We start from the raw sequence: 20,591 nt of genomic DNA, 5'->3' as shown, positions 1-20,591 counted from the left end.
TTTTAATTTTATTTTTTGTGGTAGTGTAGTGTAGTGTTTTTAGGGTACAGTCGCACGGGCGGGGGTTCACAGTAGTTTCTCGCTGGCAGTTTGAGCTGTTGCAGAAAATTTGCTGCAGCTCAAACTTGCAGCCCGATACTTACTGTAATCCTCCGCCCATGTGAGTGTACCCTGTACATTCACATTGGGGGGGACATCCAGCTGTTGCAAAACTACAACTCCCAGCATGCGCTGAGAGACTGTACATGCTGAGAGTTTTAGTTTTGCAACAGCTGTAGGCACACTGGTTATGTATCACGGAGTTTGTGACCTCACTCAGTGTTTCAAAACCAGTGTGCCTCCAGCTGTTGCAAAACTACAACTCCCAGCATGTACGGTGCATGGTGTAAGGTGACTGCTGGGAGTTGTAGTTTGCAACAGCTGGAGGCACACCGGTCGTGAAACAATGAGTTAGGTAAAAAAAAATATAAGTTTCACAACCAGTGTGCCTTCAGCTGTTGCAAAACTACAACTCTCAGCAGTCACCGACAGCCAACGGGCATGCTGGGAGTTGTAGTTATGCAACCAGCAGATGCACCACTACAACTCCCAGCATGCACTTTAGCTGTTTGTGCAAGCTGGGAGTTGTAGTTATACAACAGCTGAAGGTACACTTTTCCATAGAAAAAATGTGCCTCCAGCTGTTGCAAAACCATAAGTCCCAGCATGCCCATAAGGGAATGCTGGGAGTTGTGGTGGTCTGCCTCCTGCTGTTGCATAACTACAGCTCCCAGCATGCCCTTTTTGCATGCTGGGAGCTGTTGCTAAGCAACAGCAGGAGGCTGTAACTCACCTCCTGCTGTTGCTTCATCACAGGACTGTCCCTCGCCGCGGCCATCGCTCCTGGGGCCCCGATCCCAACATGGACGCCGGGGATCGGGGTCCCCAGCACCCGGGGTCGTCTTCCCGCACCCGCTCACGCCCCCTCCGGAAGAGGGGCGGAGCGGGTGCGGGAGCGACACCCGCAGCAGGCGCCCTGATTGGTCGGCCGGTAATCCGGCCGACGAATCAGGGCGATCGTGAGGTGGCACCAGTGCCACCTCACCCCTGCAGGCTCTGGCTGTTCGGGGCCGTCAGAGACGGCCCCGAACAGCCAGTTATTCCGGGTCACCGGGTCACTGGAGACCCGATTGACCCGGAATCTCCGCAGATCGCTGGACTGAATTGTCCAGCGATCTGCGGCGATCGCCGACATGGGGGGGCATAATGACCCCCCTGGGCGATATGCCGGGATGCCTGCTGAAAGATTTCAGCAGGCATCCGGCTCCGGTCCCCAACCGGCTAGCGGTGGGGACCGGAATTCCCACGGGCGTATGGATACGCCCTGCGTCCTTAAGGACTCGGGATGCAGGGCGTATCCATACGCCCTGCGTCCTTAAGAGGTTAAACAGTTCTGTAAATTACTTCTATTAAACAATCTTATTCCTTCCAGTACTTATTAGCTGCTGTATAAAACAGCAAAATTTGTGAATTTCTTTTCTGTCTGACAACAATGCTCTTTGCCGACACCTCTGTCTATATCAGGAACTGTCCATAGCAGGAGAAGTTTTCTATGGGGATGGGATTCTAATCTGGACAGTTCCTGACTAGGGCAGAGGTGTCAGCAGAGAGCACTGTGGTCAGACAGAAAAGAAATTCACTAATTTCTCTGTGTTATACAGCTGCTAATAAGTACTGGATGGATTAAGATTTTTTTAATAGAAGTAATGTACAGATCTGTTTAACTTTCAGGCACTAGTTGATTTGAAAACATTTGTTTTCTACTTGTTGCCACCGGAGTTCCCCTTTAAGCTGCCCATGCACCTTATATTAAATTTGGCCAAACCAACCACCCCTGGTGTGTTTGACCAACTCCCTATGGTGTATGGAGACCTCCCAATTCTAATTATCTTTCAGTGGAGGGAAGGGTCAGGCGTGCTGGATTGACGCTGCTGGACCCTTTTGTTTGTCGAAAGATACGCCAGCGCCAGAGCAGTCTAGCTGCAGTGTACCCCACCCCTCCTCATGGAGAACACATGTCTCCTTTGTTATTGTCCGTTATGTGATAGAATTTGGGGACAATTCCATTAAATCTTTTGGCTCTTTTAGGAGTGCCACCTACTATTTACAGATATCAACTGAAGTCCTGCTGAAGAGGTACTACATGTAGATCTGGTGTCCAGCAATTCCTGTCATTCTAGTTTAACTAGAAATCTTAGAAGAAGGACCAAGTTGTGTTAAAAGAATTAAAGTTGGACAATTCAGTTATATAAGGTGGCCATACATTTTAAATTTAAGTAGCTTGAGGGTTGAACAAGAGTTGTACAAAGCATCGCCGGATGAACAATTATTTCACAGACAAAGCCAAACACAATCTAGTCCATACTGGGGTCATTGTTTTCCAAAATAGGCATACATGATCGATGACACCAGGCAAAGGTGATCGTTCATGGAAAAAAGGTGTTTCCTAAATGAAAGACCTTTCATCCAACTGTTGTCCACATATTTCAAGCAAAGCCGACTTCAGAAGATAAGAGTCTGCTATTGGTCAACTGAAAAAATAGTTTATTGTTAAATATCCCCTGACAAAAACAGATCCACCAAAATCAAATTGTCAACTTTCATTAAAATGTATTCTAATGTGTATGGGGGCCTTAACAGACTATATTAGCTGAAGGGGCTTTAGCTTAAAGGGGGACTTTGCCCCATTTATGTTCAGAACGCTGGCTTAGGGCATCCGCGGTCAGGACATCACGCCACATCCCCTCCATTCATGTCTACGGGAGGGGGCGTAGCGGCTGTGAGAGAATGCTGTGGTGTTGTGCGGGAGATCGTGGGGGGTCCAGCCCCTTTTGATAGGGGATAAGATGTCAAGGGGTAGAGTACCCTTTTAAGGTAGTCTGACAGAATAAAGTTGGCTATATGTGAAAGCATTTTGTTATCCTAGAAATGCTCCCCAAAAATGAACACCATGAAGCATACATTTTATTTCACATATATTTTAAAGGGCACAGGAGATTGGCATAGGCATAAACACAACTTTATGATACCATGTAAATGTTTGCATATAGGATACAAAATATTATTTCATTACCTGCTTTATAAATACATGTTAATGAAAATAAATGAAAAATTTAGCAACTTTGCAAACAATTTTTATTAAAAATATACTTGACATGTTCCTCACTTTTTGCCAGTATACCGTATATTTGTTTGGTCAGCCAGAATAAAAAAATAAAACAGATAGTAGGAAATATGAATGCAGGATCAGACAACTCAATATTGTTTGCAGTCTGATACCATAGAGATACATACAGTAGGTCTGCATAGGAGAGGAAAACATACAGTGGTAGGATACTTGCTAAAGACTATTTGCAAATTTGCTTCATTTTTTTTTAATTAAGGTTGGTTTCACACACGTTGGGGGACTGTGTGGACCAGGCTCGATGAGTGGGGCAGAAAGTAAGGGTGGCTTTAGTGAAAGGGGCACAGGATTATTGGGACACCTTATATAAAATAAAATAATATTGCCGCTGTTTTAGACCAAATGTATTTATTTATTAAAGGGTATATAAAAAGATATTAAAATAATGGACACTGTATATTAATATGGTATTTTGTTTGCTTACTATAATCCTTGTAGATCATAGGTAGGTAAGGTATCCTCTCTGTATTAATAAGATGCTATCTGTTAGTATTCACTATTATGTTTTATGCCCTATATATAGGCCCGTGATCAAATTAATACCTGTTGCCCCTTGTGAGTTCTTATATCCAAGGTCTGATATATTGGTTGTTTTACCTTTTATACTATGCTGCTGCTTCTCACATAAGAGCCGACTGCAAAAGACGGGAGCATGTAACGGAGCCACCTACCGTATGTATCCTATCCGATAGAAACCTTCTGTTTCCTTTGTCTGGGATAGCTGTATAGCGGTCCCATGTCTTATATAGCTCCCAGTCATCTACTCAGGTACCTTTCCTGCTTATTTCCCTGCATCCTCTCTTGTCTGTTTCTTTTTTGACAATTTTTTTTTCATTGTATTTCATTATCCATAATATGATGCTGCTTTATTTCCTTTGTGTTCCCTGTAAGAATCCAAACATTTCAAAGTCCATGTTAAGACATTTGTGCAATGTAGTTGCCCCCTCTCCAATGGGGCAATACTTTCTCTTTTGCGGAAAAATACAGTCCCCTTCAGTGTGGCTCTGTGTCTTTCCTTAAAATGCTTAGATAGGGGTGTGGTGAGGGTGTGATGCGGGCAGATGTTATTACCTTAGGGGCATATGGCATTAACCCCTTGTGTTCATGATGCCAGGCCGTGGTTTAACCTCTACACCACCCAAAGGTATGCCGCTGGATCCTGGGCTAGGCACAGGGCAAATAATGACTCCGACATCAAGTTACGGAACAATGGCAGGTGGACAGGTGTAATAGTCTTGACAGCTCAGTTAGTTCCAAGAAGGTGACCAGTGACTTCAGAGACTCTAGGGCTCGCTTGGACTTATACTGGATTTGGAAAATTTGCTGCAGGCCCACGCCGCCTGTATACAGACTGATCTTGACTGACTTGACTAGACTGACTTCCCCCCATATATAGCTTACCAGGTTTTGATGTTCACCTGTGGGGCACTGGATTAGTGGAAGCGTGGCTGCGTGGTAGGCCTTGTGCCTACTCTCTCAAGACTTGACTGTTCTGAATCTCAGCAAAGATTCTAGACTGAACTCTAGACTGACTAGCTAGCTGCTCCCAGGGTTTATATGGGGGAGACTCTGGAGGGGTCCCATAGATCAGCCTATTAGTCACATGATCACTGGTACCGTCCTTGGTTACAACACATGGCAACAGTATTTAAAGGCACATAAAAGTAAATATACTTTACAATAGATAATATTAGATATAATTAACCATTTACATTGCATAAAGTAAGGAGGTACTCAGGGGACACCGAAATAGTGTCCATCTGACAGGACAGCAAGGGTACAGGGGTGCAACTCCTGTACTGGGCCACCACAGGGGATGTCCCTCAAACTACCTTTTAATGTTGTATAAGTGTTCCCCTATTCTTTTGGAGAGTATCCTTTTGCTGCGTGCTATGTACATTTTGTCACATGGGCATTTTATCACATAAATAACTCCTCTCTATTTACAGTTTATATGTGTTTTTATTCTTTACTAGCTGAGTACCCGGTGTTGCCCGGTTTTTCTTTCCTAATCCTTGTTGGGGAGGAAAATCAACAAAGGAGGAAGCTTTTGACTTCATATCCCATCCCCATATATTGTTGTCATATCCCAACCCCATATCCCGTCCTCATACCACGACCTCCTATCCCGACCTCCTATCCCATCCTCCTATCCCGTCCTCCTATCCCATCCTCCTATCTCGACCTCCTATCCTGACCTCCTATCTCAACCTCCTATTCTGAGCTCCTATCCCGACCTCCTATCCCATTCTCCAATCTCGACCTCCTATCTCAAACTCCTATCCCGACCTCCTATCCCGTCCTCCTATCCCATCCTCCCATCCCGTCCTCCTATCCTGTCATCCTATCCCCTCCTCCTATCTTGGCCTCCTATCCCGACCTCCTATCCCGACCTCCTATCCCGTCCTCCTATCCCGACCTCCTATCCCGTCCTCCTATCCCGTCCTCTTATCCAATCACGTGGCTAACGGACCTAGTAACGTGTCTGTGGCAACCAGCCTGTCACGGCGTTTAGACACAGGAGGCTGCGCTCCACATACGGAGCTCCTATTCACACACCGCGGTAGGTAACTTCCAGCCCACTGCGGTTCTACAGCAGTTGCAAAATCACACCAACCTATGAACCCTGCACTATTTCTGTACTTTATCCTAATAAATATGTTCTTTTATATATGCCCACCGTATGTACCATGTTATATTACTATTTTGTACTATGTACCGTGTTTTTACCTGTTTACTGTAACTCCTCCCCTTTGTTTTTGGTGTCCATTTTGGGGCCATATAAACCTGTCTATACCATTACCATGTTACCCTGATCTGAGGAAGGGAGGGATCCTCCCAAAACGAGTAATTGTGTCCATTTTTTATTTTCTCTCAATAAAATGTCCTCCTGAGGACTTTTCTAATACCCCTGGCTTTACCTCATCCTTCGCACAAGAGTCAGCAGCGCCAACTTCAAGGGTTTTTCTCCTGCCTTGCTTCTACTACTTACTCCAGGACAACGCTGTCTCTTCCTGCAACCCTTTGGCTCAGCAGCGGCTCACACTAACAGTACCCCAACTTGATTATGGGTTACATGCGCATTACTACTATCACCAGGTGAGCAGCCATCTATAAGCTCTGTGGGGTTGCCCCCCACTCAACACTATTTTACCCCCGGGTAATACACGAGGCGCCGTCCGTCGGTCTTGTTCCCTTTTTCTCCACAGGTCCTCCTATCCCGACCTCTAATCCCGACCTCCTATCCCGTCCTTCTATCCTGTCCTCCTATCCCATCCTCCTATCTTGACCTGCTATCCCGACCTCCTATCTCCACCTCCTATCCCATCCTCATATCCCGTCCTCCTATCCCGACCTCCTAACTTGACCTCCTATCTTGACCTCCTATCCCGTCCTCCTATCCGACCATCCCATCCTCCTATCTTGACCTCCTAGCCCGACCTCCTATCCTGTCCTCATATCCCAAACTGTAAGATGTGTACCAGGTATTGAAATATCTCCAGCCGTACGAAGTTATGTAAGAGCATACATTTCCCATTGATTTGCATGGGACTTTAAACAAAAACCCCGACCCTCACAAATGGGGGAAGTTAAGGGTTAAATTAACTATCCTATATTTTAAGTTGACATATAAGTAACATGTGACCAAGTATTATCGAAATATCTCCAGCCGTTTGGAAGTTATGCAGTAATATATATTTTCCATAGACTTGTATGGGACTTTAAACAAAAACCCTGCCCCTGGGGGTGAGTATGGGTTAAATTACCTATCCTATGTTTGTTGTTGACATATAAGTAACATGTGTGCCAAGTTTCATGTTAATATCTTTAGCCGTTTGGACGTGATGCTGGACCATACATACATACATACACACACACACACATACACACACACACATTGAGTTTTATATATATACTAGCTGAGTACCAGGCATTGCCTGTTTTTTTCTTACTAATCTTTGTTGGGGAGGAAAATAAACAAAGGAGGAAGCTTTTGACTTCATATCCAGTCCTCACATATTATTGTCATATCCCAACCCCATATCCCGACCTCCCATCCTGTCCTCCTATCTCGACCTCCTATCCCATCCTCCTATCTGGACCTCCTGTCCCGACCTCCTATACCGTCCTCCTATCCCGACCTTCTATCCCGACCTTCTATCTCGACCTCCTATCCTGACCTCCAATCCCGACCTCCAATCTCGAGCTCCTATCCCGACCTCCTATCCCAACCTCCTATCCCGACCTCCTTTCCCATCCTCCTTTCCGGTCCTCCTATCTCGACCTCCTATCTCGACCTATCCAGTCCTCCTATCCCGTCCTGATATCTCAACCTCCTATCTAAACCTCCTATCCCATCCTCCTATCCCGTCCTCCTATCCCGACCTCCTTTCCTGTCCTCATATCTTGACCTCCTATCTTGACCTCCTATCTTGTCCTCCTGTCCCGACCTCATATCCTGTCCTCCTATCCCGTCCTCCTCTCCCGACCTCCTACCTGACCTCCTACCCGACCTCATATCCCGTCCTCCTATCCCATCCTCCTATCCCCACCTCCTATCCCGACCTCCCATCCCGTCCTCATATCCTGATCCATAATATGTGTACCAGGTATTGAAATATCTCCAGCCGTACGGAAGTTATGTGGGAACATACATTTCCCATTGATTTGCATAGGAGTTTAAACAAAAACTCCGACCCTCACAAATGGGGGTAGTTAAGGGTTAAATTAACTATCCTATATTTTAAGTGGACATATAAGTAACATGTGACCAAGTATTATCGAAATATCTCCAGCCGTTTGGACTTTAAACATAAACCCCGCCCCTGGCCAATGGGGGGTGAGTAAGGGTTAATATACCTATCCTATGTTTGTTGCTGACATATAAGTAACATGTGTGCCAAGTATTATCGAAATATCTCCAGCCGTTTGGACTTTAACCCCTTAAAGACACAGGGTTTTTCCGTTTTTGCACTTTCGTTTTTTCCTCCTTACCTTTTAAAAATCATAACCCTTTCAATTTTCCACCTAAAAATCCATATTATGGCTTATTTTTTGTGTCACCAATTCTACTTTGCAGTGACATCAGTCATTTTACCCAAAAATTTATGACGAAACGGAAAAAAAAATCATTGTGCGACAAAATCGAAGAAAAAACGCCATTTTGTAAGTTTTGGGGGCTTCCATTTCTACGCAGTGCCTAGTTCGGTAAAAATGACACCTTATCATTATTCTGTAGGTCCATACGGTTAAAATGATACCCTACTTATATAGGTTGGATATTGTCGTACTTCTAGAAAAAATCATAACTACATGCAGGAAAATGTATACTTTAAAAATGATCTGAAGTTTTTATCGGTACGATTTTTGTTTTGATCTGACTTTTTGATCACTTTTTATTCATTTTTTTAATGGTATAAAAAGTGACCAAAATACGCTTTTTTGGACTTTGGATTTTTTTTGCGCGTATGCCATTGACTGTGAGGTTTAATTAACAATATATTTTTATAGTTCGGACATTTACGCACGCGGCGATACCACATATGTTTATTTTTATTTACACTGTTTTATTTTTTTTATGGGAAAAGGGGGGTGATTCAAACTTTTATTAGGGAAGGGGTTAAATGACCTTTATTAACACTTTTTTTTTCCTTTTTTTTGCAGTGTTATAGGTCCCATAGGAACCTATAACACTGCACACACTGATCTCCTATGCTGATCACTGGCGTGTATTAACACGCCTGTGATCAGCGTTATCGTCGTTTGACTGCTCCTGCCCGGATCTCAGGCATGGAGCAGTCATTTGTCGATCGGACACCGAGGAGTCAGGTAAGGGCCCTCCCGGTGTTCTGCAAGCTGTTCGGGATGCCGCGATTTCACCGGGGCGGTCCCGAACAGCCCGACTGACTAGCCGGGATACTTTCACTTTCGCTTTAGAAGCGGCGGTCAGCTTTGACCGCCGCTTCTAAAGGGTTAATACCGCACATTGCCGCGATCGGCGATGTGTGGTATTAGCCGCGGGTCCCGGCCGTTGATGAGCGCTGGGACCGACGCAATGTAATGCGGGGTCGCAGCGCTTCATATCGCGGGAGCCGGCGCAGGACGTAAATATACGTCCTGCGTCGTTAAGGGGTTAAACATAAACCCTGCCCCTGGCAAATGGGGGTGAGTAAGGGTTAAATAACCTATCCTATGTTTGTTGTTGACATATAAGTAACATGTGTGCCAAGTTTCATGTTAATATCTTTAGCCGTTTGGACGTTTTTGTGGAACATACATACATACATACACGCAGACACATACACACACAAACACATACACACACACATTGAGTTATATATATATATATATATAGATAGATTTCACATTATTATTTTTAACTGTAAAACGGGTGATGTTCTTTGTACTTTGGCAGGCTCTACATTGATGGCAAGGGGAGATGTCCTTTTTATGTAAAAATGGGGTAATTCTCGTGTTTACCTTGTTATTACCTATCTGGTTTTTACTGTTTAATAGGGTTTCCCTTTCCATTATTTGTACCTCCTTATTAGTCATCTGCAACTTGGTTTCCTCATATCCTTTATCCCAAAATTTCTTCTTAAACATTTCTGCTTCATTCTCATAATCCCCGATGTCTGTACAATTGCATCTCAGACACATAAATTGGCTTCTTGGAATATTCTCCAGTCATACGGGCAGGTGACAGCTGTCTTTTTGGATAAAACTGTTACTATTCTTAGGTTTATAAAATGTAGTTGTGTTTATTTTATTGTATTAATGTTAATTTGTAGATCTAAAAATGTAACAATTTTTTTTTGCTATAGGTAGTCATAAAGTTCAAGCTAAATGTAATTTTATTTCATTTAAAGACATTAAAAACAATAAAATAAACACAACTACATTCTATAAACTTACAGATAGCACAGTTTTATTTTATTTTTTAAAGGTGAATTGGAGTAAAACAACATTGGTTGCAAAGGTGAACATAACCCTTTAAAGAGTACCTGTCATGAAACAATCTTTTTCTAAGCTAGCTCAGATGATAGTCTCTAACTACTCCTAACACCCCTCCCACCCTTAAAAATGAGCTTTAAAAAGCTCTGTTTCTTACATGGTAACTTGCTCAAATAGCCCCGGGCAAGAGAAAGTGTGCGTCCCGCAGCAGGTGCGACATCACTGAAGCCTGCTAGGGGACCACTTCCACCCTCAGGCTGTCCCGGCTGAAGTAGGAGAGTTAGGACTTGTGCCAGGCCAGCATGAGTCCAAACTCTATAAGAAATTTGCGGCAGGTAGGGAGACCCCTAGTGGTCATCTTTTCAAAATAAAAATACACATTAATAAAACATTTTTTTAAATACTTGAAATTAGAAAGTTGTTTGGAATACAGTAATATACAAAATATCAAAAGTTTTTTTTGATGATAGGTACTCATCAAAGGGGTACTCCAGTGAAAAAACTTTTTTTTTTTTTAAATCAACTAGTGCCAGAAAGTTAAAGATTTGTAAATTACTTCTATTAAAAAATCTTAATCCTTCCTGTACTTATTAGCTGCTGAATACTACAGCGGAAATTCTTTTATTTTTGAAACACAGAACTGTCTGCTGACATCACGAGCACAGTGCTCTCTGCTGACATCTCTGTCCATTTTATGAACTGTCCAGAACAGCATATGTTTGCTATGGGGATTTCCTTTTACCCTGGACAGTTCCTAAAAATGGACAGAGATGTCAGCAGAGAGCACTGTGCTCATGATTCAGCAGACAGCTCTGTGTTTCAAACGGAAAAGAATTTCCACTGTAGTATTCAGCAGCTAATAAGTACAGGTGTTACGCCGAGCGCTCCGGGTCCCTGCTCCTCCCCGGAGCGCTTGCGGCGTTCTCCTCTCTGCAGCGCCCCGTTCAGACCCGCTGACCGGGAGCGCTGCACTGACATTCACGACGGGGATGCGATTCGCATAGCGGGACGCGCCCGCTCGCGAATCGCATCACAAGCCACTTACCTGTCCCGGTCCCCGGCTGTCACGTTCTGGCGCCCGCGGCTCCGCCCCCTAGGGCGCGCGCGCCAGCTCTCTGAGATTTAAAGGGCCAGTGCACCAATGATTGGTGCCTGGCCCAATCAGTCTAATTAGCCTTCACCTGCTCCCTGCTCATATAACCTCACTTCCCCTTCACTGCTTGGCCGGATCTTGTTGCCTTGTGCCAGAGAAAGCGTTTAGTGTATGTCCCAAGCCTGTGTTCCAGACCTTCTGCTGTTGCCCCTGACTACGACCCTTGCTGCCTGCCCTGACCTTCTGCTACGTCCGACCTTGCTCTTGCCTTGTCCTTTTGTACCGCGCCTGTCTCAGCAGTCAGAGAGGTTGAGCCGTTACCGGTGGATACGACCTGGTTGCTACCGCCGCAGCAAGACCATCCCGCTTTGCGGCGGGCTCTGGTGAATACCAGTAGCAACTTAGAACCGGTCCACCGGCACGGTCCACGCCAATCCCTCTCTGACACAGAGGATCCACCTCCAGCCTGCCGAATCATAACAGTAGATCCGGCCATGGATCCCGCTGAGGTCCCACTGCCAGTTGTCGCTGACCTTACCACGGTGGTCGCCCAGCAGTCGCAACAGATAGCGCAACAAGGCCATGGATCCCGCTGAGGTGCCGCTGCCAAGTCTCGCTGACCTACCCACGGTGGTCGCCCAGCAATCCCAACAAATCGCCCAACAAGGACAGCAGCTGTCGCAGTTGACCGCCATGCTACAGCAACTTCTGCCACTGCTACAGAAGCAACCATCTCCTCCGCCAGCTCCTGCACCTCCTCCGCAGCGAGTGGCCGCTCCTAGCCTCCGCTTGTCTCTGCCGGACAAATTTGATGGGGACTCTAATCTCTGCCGTGGTTTCCTGTCTCAATGTTCCCTGCATTTGGAGATGTTGTCGGACCAATTTCCTACAGAACGGTCTAAGGTGGCTTTCGTAGTTAGTCTTCTGTCTGGAAAGGCCTTGTCTTGGGCCACACCGCTCTGGGACCGCAATGATCCTTCCACAGCCACAGTCCAGTCCTTCTTCGTTGAAGTCCGTAGTGTCTTCGAGGAGCCAGCCCGGGCCTCCTCTGCCGAGACTGCTTTGCTGAACCTAGTCCAAGGAACTTCTTCCGTAGGCGAATACGCCATCCAGTTTCGTACCCTTGCCTCAGAGCTAGCCTGGAACAATGAGGCCCTCCGCGACCTTCAAGAAAGGCTTATCCAGCAACATCAAAGATGTACTGGCCGCACGAGAAATTCCAGGTAACCTGTCTGAACTTATCCTTTTGGCCACCCGCATCGACAAGCGTTTTTCTGAAAGACACCAGGAGCTCCGCCAGGAAAAGGACCTTGATCTCTGGGCACCTCTCTCCCAGTATCCTTTGCAATCTACCCCTGTGCCTCCCGCCAAGGAGGCTATGCAAGTGGATCGGTCTCGCCTGACCCATCAAGAGAGGACTCGCCGCAGAGATAAAAATTTATGTCTGTACTGCGCTAGTACCGAACATTTCTTGGTGGACTGCCCAATTCGTCCTCCGCGTCTGGGAAACGCACGCACGCACCCTGTTCAAATGGTAGTGGCGTCCCTTGGTGTGAATTCTGCTTCTCCACGTCTCACTGTGCCCTTGCGGATTTCTCCTTTTGCCAACTCCTCCTTCTCAGCTGTGGCCTTCTTGGACTCTGGTTCTGCTGGAAATTTTATTCTGGCCTCTTTGGTTAATAGGTTCTGCATCCCGGTGACCCGTCTCGTCAAGCCGCTCTACATTTCTTCGGTCAATGGAGTAAAATTGGACTGCACTGTGCATTACCGCACAGAACCCCTGCTTATGAGCATTGGACTGCATCACGAGAAAATTGAATTTTTTGTTCTGCCCAACTGCACCTCTGAAGTCCTCCTTGGTCTGCCATGGCTCCAATGTCATTCTCCCACCCTTGACTGGACCACCGGGTCCACAAACGATGCCTCACATCTGCTCCTCATAGCCCCCTTCCTGGTAACACTCTGCCCCGTGACAAGCTTCACCCTCTGCCCCCCTCCCCATTCCCACTTCTTCTGGACTGCCTGCCACTGATGTTGCTTCCCAGGACTTCTCTTTTTTCCGGAAGGAAACTCAAGAGTCGCCCCCTATGTTCTTGTCTCATTTGAAGGGACAAGGAGACAAAAAGAGGGGGAGACCTAAGGGGGGGTACTGTTACGCCGAGCGCTCCGGGTCCCTGCTCCTCCCCGGAGCGCTCGCGGCGTTCTCCTCTCTGCAGCGCCCCGGTCAGACCCGCTGACCGGGAGCGCTGCACTGACATTCACAACGGGGATGCGATTCGCATAGCGGGACGTGCCCGCTCGCGAATCGCATCCCAAGCCACTTACCTGTCCCGGTCCCCGGCTGTCACGTTCTGGCACGCGCGGCTCCGCTCTCTAGGGCGCGCATGCGCCAGCTCTCTGAGATTTAAAGGGCCAGTGCACCAATGATTGGTGCCTGGCCCAATCAGTCTAATTAGCCTCCACCTGCTCCCTGCTCATATAACTTCACTTCCCCTTCACTGCTTGGCCGGATCTTGTTGCCTTGTGCCAGAGAAAGCGTTTAGTGTATGTCCCAAGCCTGTGTTCCAGACCTTCTGCTGTTGCCCCTGACTACGACCCTTGCTGCCTGCCCTGACCTTCTGCTACATCCGACCTTGCTCTTGCCTTGTCCTTTTGTACCGCGCCTGTCTCAGCAGTCAAAGAGGTTGAGCCATTACCGGTGGATACGACCTGGTTGCTACCGCCGCAGCAAGACCATCCCGCTTTGCGGCGGGCTCTGGTGAATACCAGTAGCAACTTAGAACCGGTCCACCGGTACGGTCCACGCCAATCCCTCTCTGACGCAGAGGATCCACCTCCAGCCTGCCGAATCATAACAACAGGAAGGATTAAGATATTTTAATAGAAGTAATTTACAAATCTGTTTAACTTTCTGGCACCAGTTGATTTAAAAAAAAAAAAAAAAAAAGTTTTTCACCAGAGTACCCCTTTAAGGCTGCATAATCATATCTTACAGCTTAAGTCCATACTTCACCCAGTTACACATTATACATTTGATACATTAATAGCTACAAGGGTGCACTTACAGAGTCTGTCAATACTGCATGACTTTAAGAGGCTTACATGTGATCCTGCTGTCATTGTGGACGTTGAACTATTCACAGGCTTTGTCAATTGCTCATACTTTGAGACTTGTCATTTAAGGACTTGAACACACATGATAAGATCATTCATTTTTAAGTCTACATTCTCCACTTAGTGTCTCCATCAGTCATTATTATTATACTTTAAGTTGACATATGTTGGTACAAATATTTTGAAGATCACTACTAACCCCATTGTTTGACAATGGAACTGGAAAACATTTTTTTTTTCATATCAACTGGCTACAGAAAGTTAAACATATTTGTAAATTACTTTTATAAAAAAAAATCTTAATCCTTCCAGGACTTATCAGCTGCTGTATACTCCAGAGGAGGATGAATTGTTCTTTTCTGTCTGACCACAGTGCTGTCTGCTGACACCTCTGTCTGTGTCAGGAACTTACCAGAGCAGGAGCAAATCCCTATAGCAAACCTCTCCTGCTCTGGACAGTTCCTGACATGGACAGAGGTGTCAGCAGAGAGCACTGTGATCAGACTGAAAACAACTACACAACTTTGTCTGTAGTATCCAGCAGCTGATAAGTAAGATTTTTCAATAGAGGTAATTAACAAATCTGTTTAACTTTCTGGCACCAGTTGATCTGAAAAAAAAATTGTATTCCCTGAAGTACCCCTTTATCCACCATAAGGTGATTTTAGTACTTACCTGCCATACAGTAATGGACATGCTTAGGAAGGAATTGTGTGTGTCTTGGGCATAAATAGCTATGTTGTGAGATTACCATAGCACTATGGCTAGCTTTTTGTGAACTGGTATTTCCTGTTTGAGTTTCCTTCTCACACACATCAGGCACCCCACCCATTGAAACATAAATTAGCTGCATCCATTCGAAAGACCAATGTTTTCCAATCAGGGAGCCTATAGCTGTTGCAAAAATACAATTAGTTGTATATTGATCTCTCTCCCACCAAGCGATTGCTCCACCCATTGAAGCAGACAGGCTAAGAGACAACAGTAATTTTGTATACTGTTAAAAATAAATATTGGGGTGAAAATCACAGAAGAATTGTGAGAAAACCGTCACACACAGGTACAGACACTATATTATGAACTACACTAACTTTACAGCCCCTGTAGCACCTAAATGTACAAGGTGGTGTGCGGATCACTGTTTCTCTTGAGCATACCCGGACAGCCAACGGCTGTAGTTTTGCATCATCTGTAGGGACACAGTTTGGAGACCAGGGGTCTAGTGGACTGATTGGAAACCCATTGTGACCCATTGTATATATAAATATACAACATCATACATGGGAACAATCCTATACCTCTCTATGGTGACTGAGATCCAGTATCTTTTCTGGCCTCACCATACACATGGACGTTCAGCACGGCCGAATGTTCACATCTTGTCTATGGGGACAGCTCTGGTGGCAGCTTATCCCTTCCTGAACAAAAGAGTCGGGTGGCAAAATCCAACACACCCAATGCGTCTCTCTACTGACATTGTCTGATAGCGGAGAGTCAGGAAGCCACCATAAAACTTGCACAGTCATCCGAACCTACTGCTGCTGGTAAAATTAGGCAGCAGCCCTAAACAGATGTCAAGTGGGAGCAGGATGGGACATATTGGATTCCAACTTTCCAATCCTTATGTTTTCAGAGGTATCTGGCAATGGTTTTCTCCCCTATCTACATCAAGAAATGATGCATGCTTGTCGGAGTCAAGCGTCGATGTCTATGGTTTGAGATAGCTGTTGGCCAATGACTATTGTATGTGTATGTAACACCTGACAGTTATTGTATGTGTATGGCCAATTTAAATGGGCACTGTCAGATTCAAAAACTTTTTATATGTTGTTACTGATGAATATTTGAGACCTTTTGTAATGTGGTTGTTTCAATTTTTTTTAATATTTAATAGAGAAAACAGCCCCTGAAAATCCCGGCACTAGGGTTCTCCATGCCTACTAGGTCACTAATCAATCCTGCAGCAGCATCAGCCGAGTCATCTCTTCTTTGTTTGTTTGCTTTGCCAGTTTAGTATAGCATGCTTTTGCCCTTTAGTTCCCTATCTATCCCATAGGACTTTTATTGGCCATATTGTGTATAGCTAGCCTAAGAATAACATATTCCTCAGATCACTAATGTGCTAACAATTGTTTTGGATTATAGACTCCACCATAAACTTGTTTGCTCGGCCAAGCATTCATGCCTACTTCAGTAGAGACCAGGGAGTAAAGCTTTATTTTAATGCAAATTAAATGATAGAGTTCCCCTTTGATATGCTCCTCGAATATTATATTTTCTTATAAAGGGGAGATCATTTAGATGGCCAGCATTGGTATGTGCAACATTGTTATTGTTAATGTTATTTTTTTAAATTTCAAGATGTGGCATTTCGAAATAACATTCTAAATAGTTTTCTTCTGTTGTGGAAGTAGAATGCTGGCGGGGTGTGAGAATCGTAAAGATCAAACCTATCCCGGACTGGGCGTGTAGGCGACAGGTAAGGTGAAAGAAGTGAGTATGTAGGTGTAAGGTTATACTCTGTAACGATAGCATTCCATGAGTGCTGCATGAGAGACATATATATCTACAACAATGGGGATGATGGGAATATGTAGTAGGGCTATTAGAGCTGTGATTCCCATATGACCATTCAATCACACAATGGGCATTCTTTTTTAGTCTACAATTCACTGCATCTGACTGAGGGTGCTGGGCCCTAACTATTGTATCTTGTTGCATATTATGTTATTAAAAGAAATGACTAAGACTATTGAAGATATTGAAATGACAATACTAAGAAGATTGTATCAATGGAATTTTTTTTGTATGTTTGTGTAAATAAAGCACTGTGATATCTGATCTCTCCATATGGGCTGAGAGGTCGGCCCATAGTAAGTACACTACTTTTTTATTTTGCAAGCCACGGCCACCTTTACCCCGGCATGGCAGGTCTGATCACCATGTACATAGCACTTGTTCAGGTGCAATGCAATGCTTTACTATGAAGATTTAGGCACTTCCTCGGGGGGAGATTTATCAAAACCTGTTCAGAGAAAAAGTTGCTTTGTTGCCCATAGCAACCAATCCGATTGCTTCTTTCATTATTAACAAGGCCTCTGCAAAATTAAAAAGAAGCCATCTGATTGGTTGCTATGGGCAACTGGGCAGCTTTTCCTCTGGACAGGTCTTGATAAATCTCCCACGAAGTGGGAGATTTATCAAAACCTGTCCAGAGGAAAAGCTGCCCAGTTGCCCAGAGCAACCAATCAGATGGCTTCTTTCATTTTGCAGAGGCCTTGTTAATAATGAAAGAAGCAATCGGATTGGTTGCTATAAGCAACATGCGCAGAGATAGTAATTACAATGGGGTCCTGGTGCCTGAGGGGGGCAAAAGACCCTCTGCTACATAAGAAGACGCAGGCATTATAACTGGTGCATAATATATGGGGCCCTGGTACAGAATTTGCTCTGGGGCCCAGAAGCTTCAATATACAACTCTGGAGCAGTTTTGTGGCAGGTTTACATTCAGTTTATTGAGCCAAAACCCTAGGGAGATTCAAAAGGAATAGGGCATATAAAGAAAGGATGTATACTTCTTCCTGCTGGATCCACTTCTGGCCTTGGCTCAAAAACGGCATCAAAAACTAGGATGGCAGTTTTCCAAATGTTGTGTATGACACCAATCTGACTGGTCCGATATTAACTTCCTGTTTGTGGCACATTAGTATATGTGAGGGGGGAAACTTTTCAAGTTGGGTGGTAAACATGGTGGCCATTTTGAATCCAACTTTTGTTTTTTCAATAGGAAGAGGGTCATGTGACACATCAAACTTATTGGGAATCTCCCAAGAAAAACAATGATGTGCTTGGTTTTAACGTAACTTTATTCTTTCATAAGTTATTTGCAAGTTTCTGACCACTTATAAAATGTGTTCAATGTGCTGCCCATTGTGTTGGATTGTCAATGCAACCCTCTTCTCCCACTCTTCACACACTGATAGCAACACCGCAGGAGAAATGCTAGCACAGGCTTCCAGTATCCGTAGTTTCAGGTGCTGCAGAATGAGCAAAACAAAAGTTGGAACATGACCCTTAGTTTACGCAGAAGATTTTGTTCAGTGATGAGGCAAACTTTTATGTGAATGGTGAAGTTAACAAACAAAACCACCGCAATTGATCTGACACTAACCCACATTGGATAGATCCCTCCAAGACTGTTGGAACACAAAAATTAATGGTATGGTGTGGTATATGGGGAACAAAGATAGTGGGGCCATTGTTCATCAATGGAAACCTCAAGGCCACTGGATATGCGAAATTGCTACATAATTATGTGTTTCCCTCTTTATGCACTGAAGCTGGCACGTTCCCTGAGTTTTTCCAGCAAGATGGTGCACCACCACATTATGGGTGTCAGGTCAGAGCATTCCTAGATGAACAGTTTCTTGGAAAGCGGATTGGTCGTCGTGGGCCAGTTGAATGGCCCCCAAGGTCTCCCGATCTGACCCCCTTAGACTTTTATCTTTGGGGTGATCTGAAGGCAATTGTTTATGCTGTGAAGATACGAGATGTGCAGCACCTGAAACTACAGATACTGGAAGCCTGTGCTAGCATTTCTCCTGCGGTGTTGCTATCAGTGTGTGAAGAATGGGAGAAGAGGGTTGCATTGACAATCCAACACAATGGGCAGCACATTGAACACATTTTATAAGTGGTCAGAAACTTGTAAATAACTCATGAAAGAATAAAGTTATGTTAAAACCAAGCACATCATAATTTTTTTTGTGAAATTCCCAAATAAGTTTGATGTGTCACATAACCCTCTTCCTATTGAAAATACAAAAGTTGGATTCAAAATGGCCGACTTCAAAATGGCCGCCATGATCACCACCCATCTTGAAAAGTTTCCCCCCTCACATATACTAATGTGCCACAAACAGGAAGTTAATATCACCAACCATTCCCATTTTATTAAGGTGTATCCATATAAATGGCCCATCCTGTATAATATTGTGATGTTGAATTAAGTTTCGTGAATTTGCTTTACTAAATTCATATATTTCTTGTGATTATGAATGTCATTACTAGTACAAAATAATAAGTAGCTTCTCTATATCATGTCAATTATCACGTATACAAAAAAGAAGGTTGCAGCAGCACTCAAAAAATGGAGGCTCTTAGCGCACTTTTTGATCAACACGTGTCCCCAACCCATCACACGGAGGTGGCCTCATTTTGGATGGAATCCTAACATGCTCATTCCACTCACCTCTGCTGGGCATACAGCCTCTTACTGGGTGACATGCAGGATCCACTATCAATTTATTTTGCACAGTGCATGGCTAAAGAGGGTGCCACTCCCCCTAGCTTGCATAGCAAAAAGAGGAAAAATAGGCAGCACAACTACCTAATACATGGGTGCACACTGCGGTGGCAAATGCAAAGTATACAAAAAAGAAGGTTGCAGCAGCACTCTTGGTCAAAAAATGGAGTCTCTTAGAGCACTTTTTGATCAAAACATCGGAGGTGGCCTCACTTCGGAAGGGACCATTACACGCTTATTCAACTATCACTATACTACATTGAAGGGCCATTTATGACTCATTCAGAGGATAGGTGATAAATGTATGATCATTAGGGGTCCCCTGTACCATAAGAGTGTGAATGGAGCTGTATTGATGTAGTGGGACCCCCAATGATCACACAATTGTAATATATCCTGATACATGCTTTCTTATGGAATTTCCCATAAGGGCACTCTTACACGTGTTGGTATCAGCCTCGACAGCCATGTGCATTCCTGAATTGCAAGGCCTCAGCTAGTGCTTGCAATTCACCAAATAGAAGTAATAGAAATTAAATTAAATATTTATATATTTTTATTTATTTATTTATTTACAATTAAAAACCAATACCAAACATTCCAAACCTCTAAATCCATCTGCTGATCAACAGCAACCAATGTTATAATGAATATGCATTTATGACAATGTATCTATAACTAAGTGGAATTTTTGCCTTGTGGAAAATATATGGAAATAATAGATAATAAAAAATGGCAACATAATATTTGCTGCTTCCTGTGAACTCTCTAGCTAATACTATTTGTACGGGAGGGTATTCCTAACACAATGCTGCTACATAACACCCCTGAGATCGCTGGGACATGACATGAGGAGGAGTACATGACAAACTGTCTGTTATGACATCCTGAAATTCTTCTGA

At 44.5% G+C, this 20,591-nt stretch overlaps 1 long non-coding RNA gene across 2 annotated transcripts in view; it reads left to right on the top strand.

The window, feature by feature from the left end:
• The first annotated feature begins 6,185 nt into the window (after positions 1 to 6,185).
• LOC130355317 (uncharacterized) overlaps positions 6,186 to 20,591 on the top strand; it is a 38,520-nt gene continuing 24,114 nt past the window's right edge. The window contains exons 1-2 of one of the 2 annotated variants that reach the window (XR_008888475.1): positions 6,186 to 6,322; positions 16,799 to 16,863. This is a non-coding gene — a long non-coding RNA (uncharacterized LOC130355317). Of the gene's footprint in view, positions 6,323 to 16,798; positions 16,878 to 20,591 lie in introns of both variants that reach the window. The other variant, XR_008888474.1, reaches the window with a different exon arrangement.

Source organism: Hyla sarda, chromosome 2 (genome assembly GCF_029499605.1).
Source record: "Hyla sarda isolate aHylSar1 chromosome 2, aHylSar1.hap1, whole genome shotgun sequence".
Classification (NCBI taxonomy): Eukaryota; Metazoa; Chordata; class Amphibia; order Anura; family Hylidae; genus Hyla; species Hyla sarda.
This window is presented reverse-complemented; position numbering and strand designations above follow the sequence as displayed.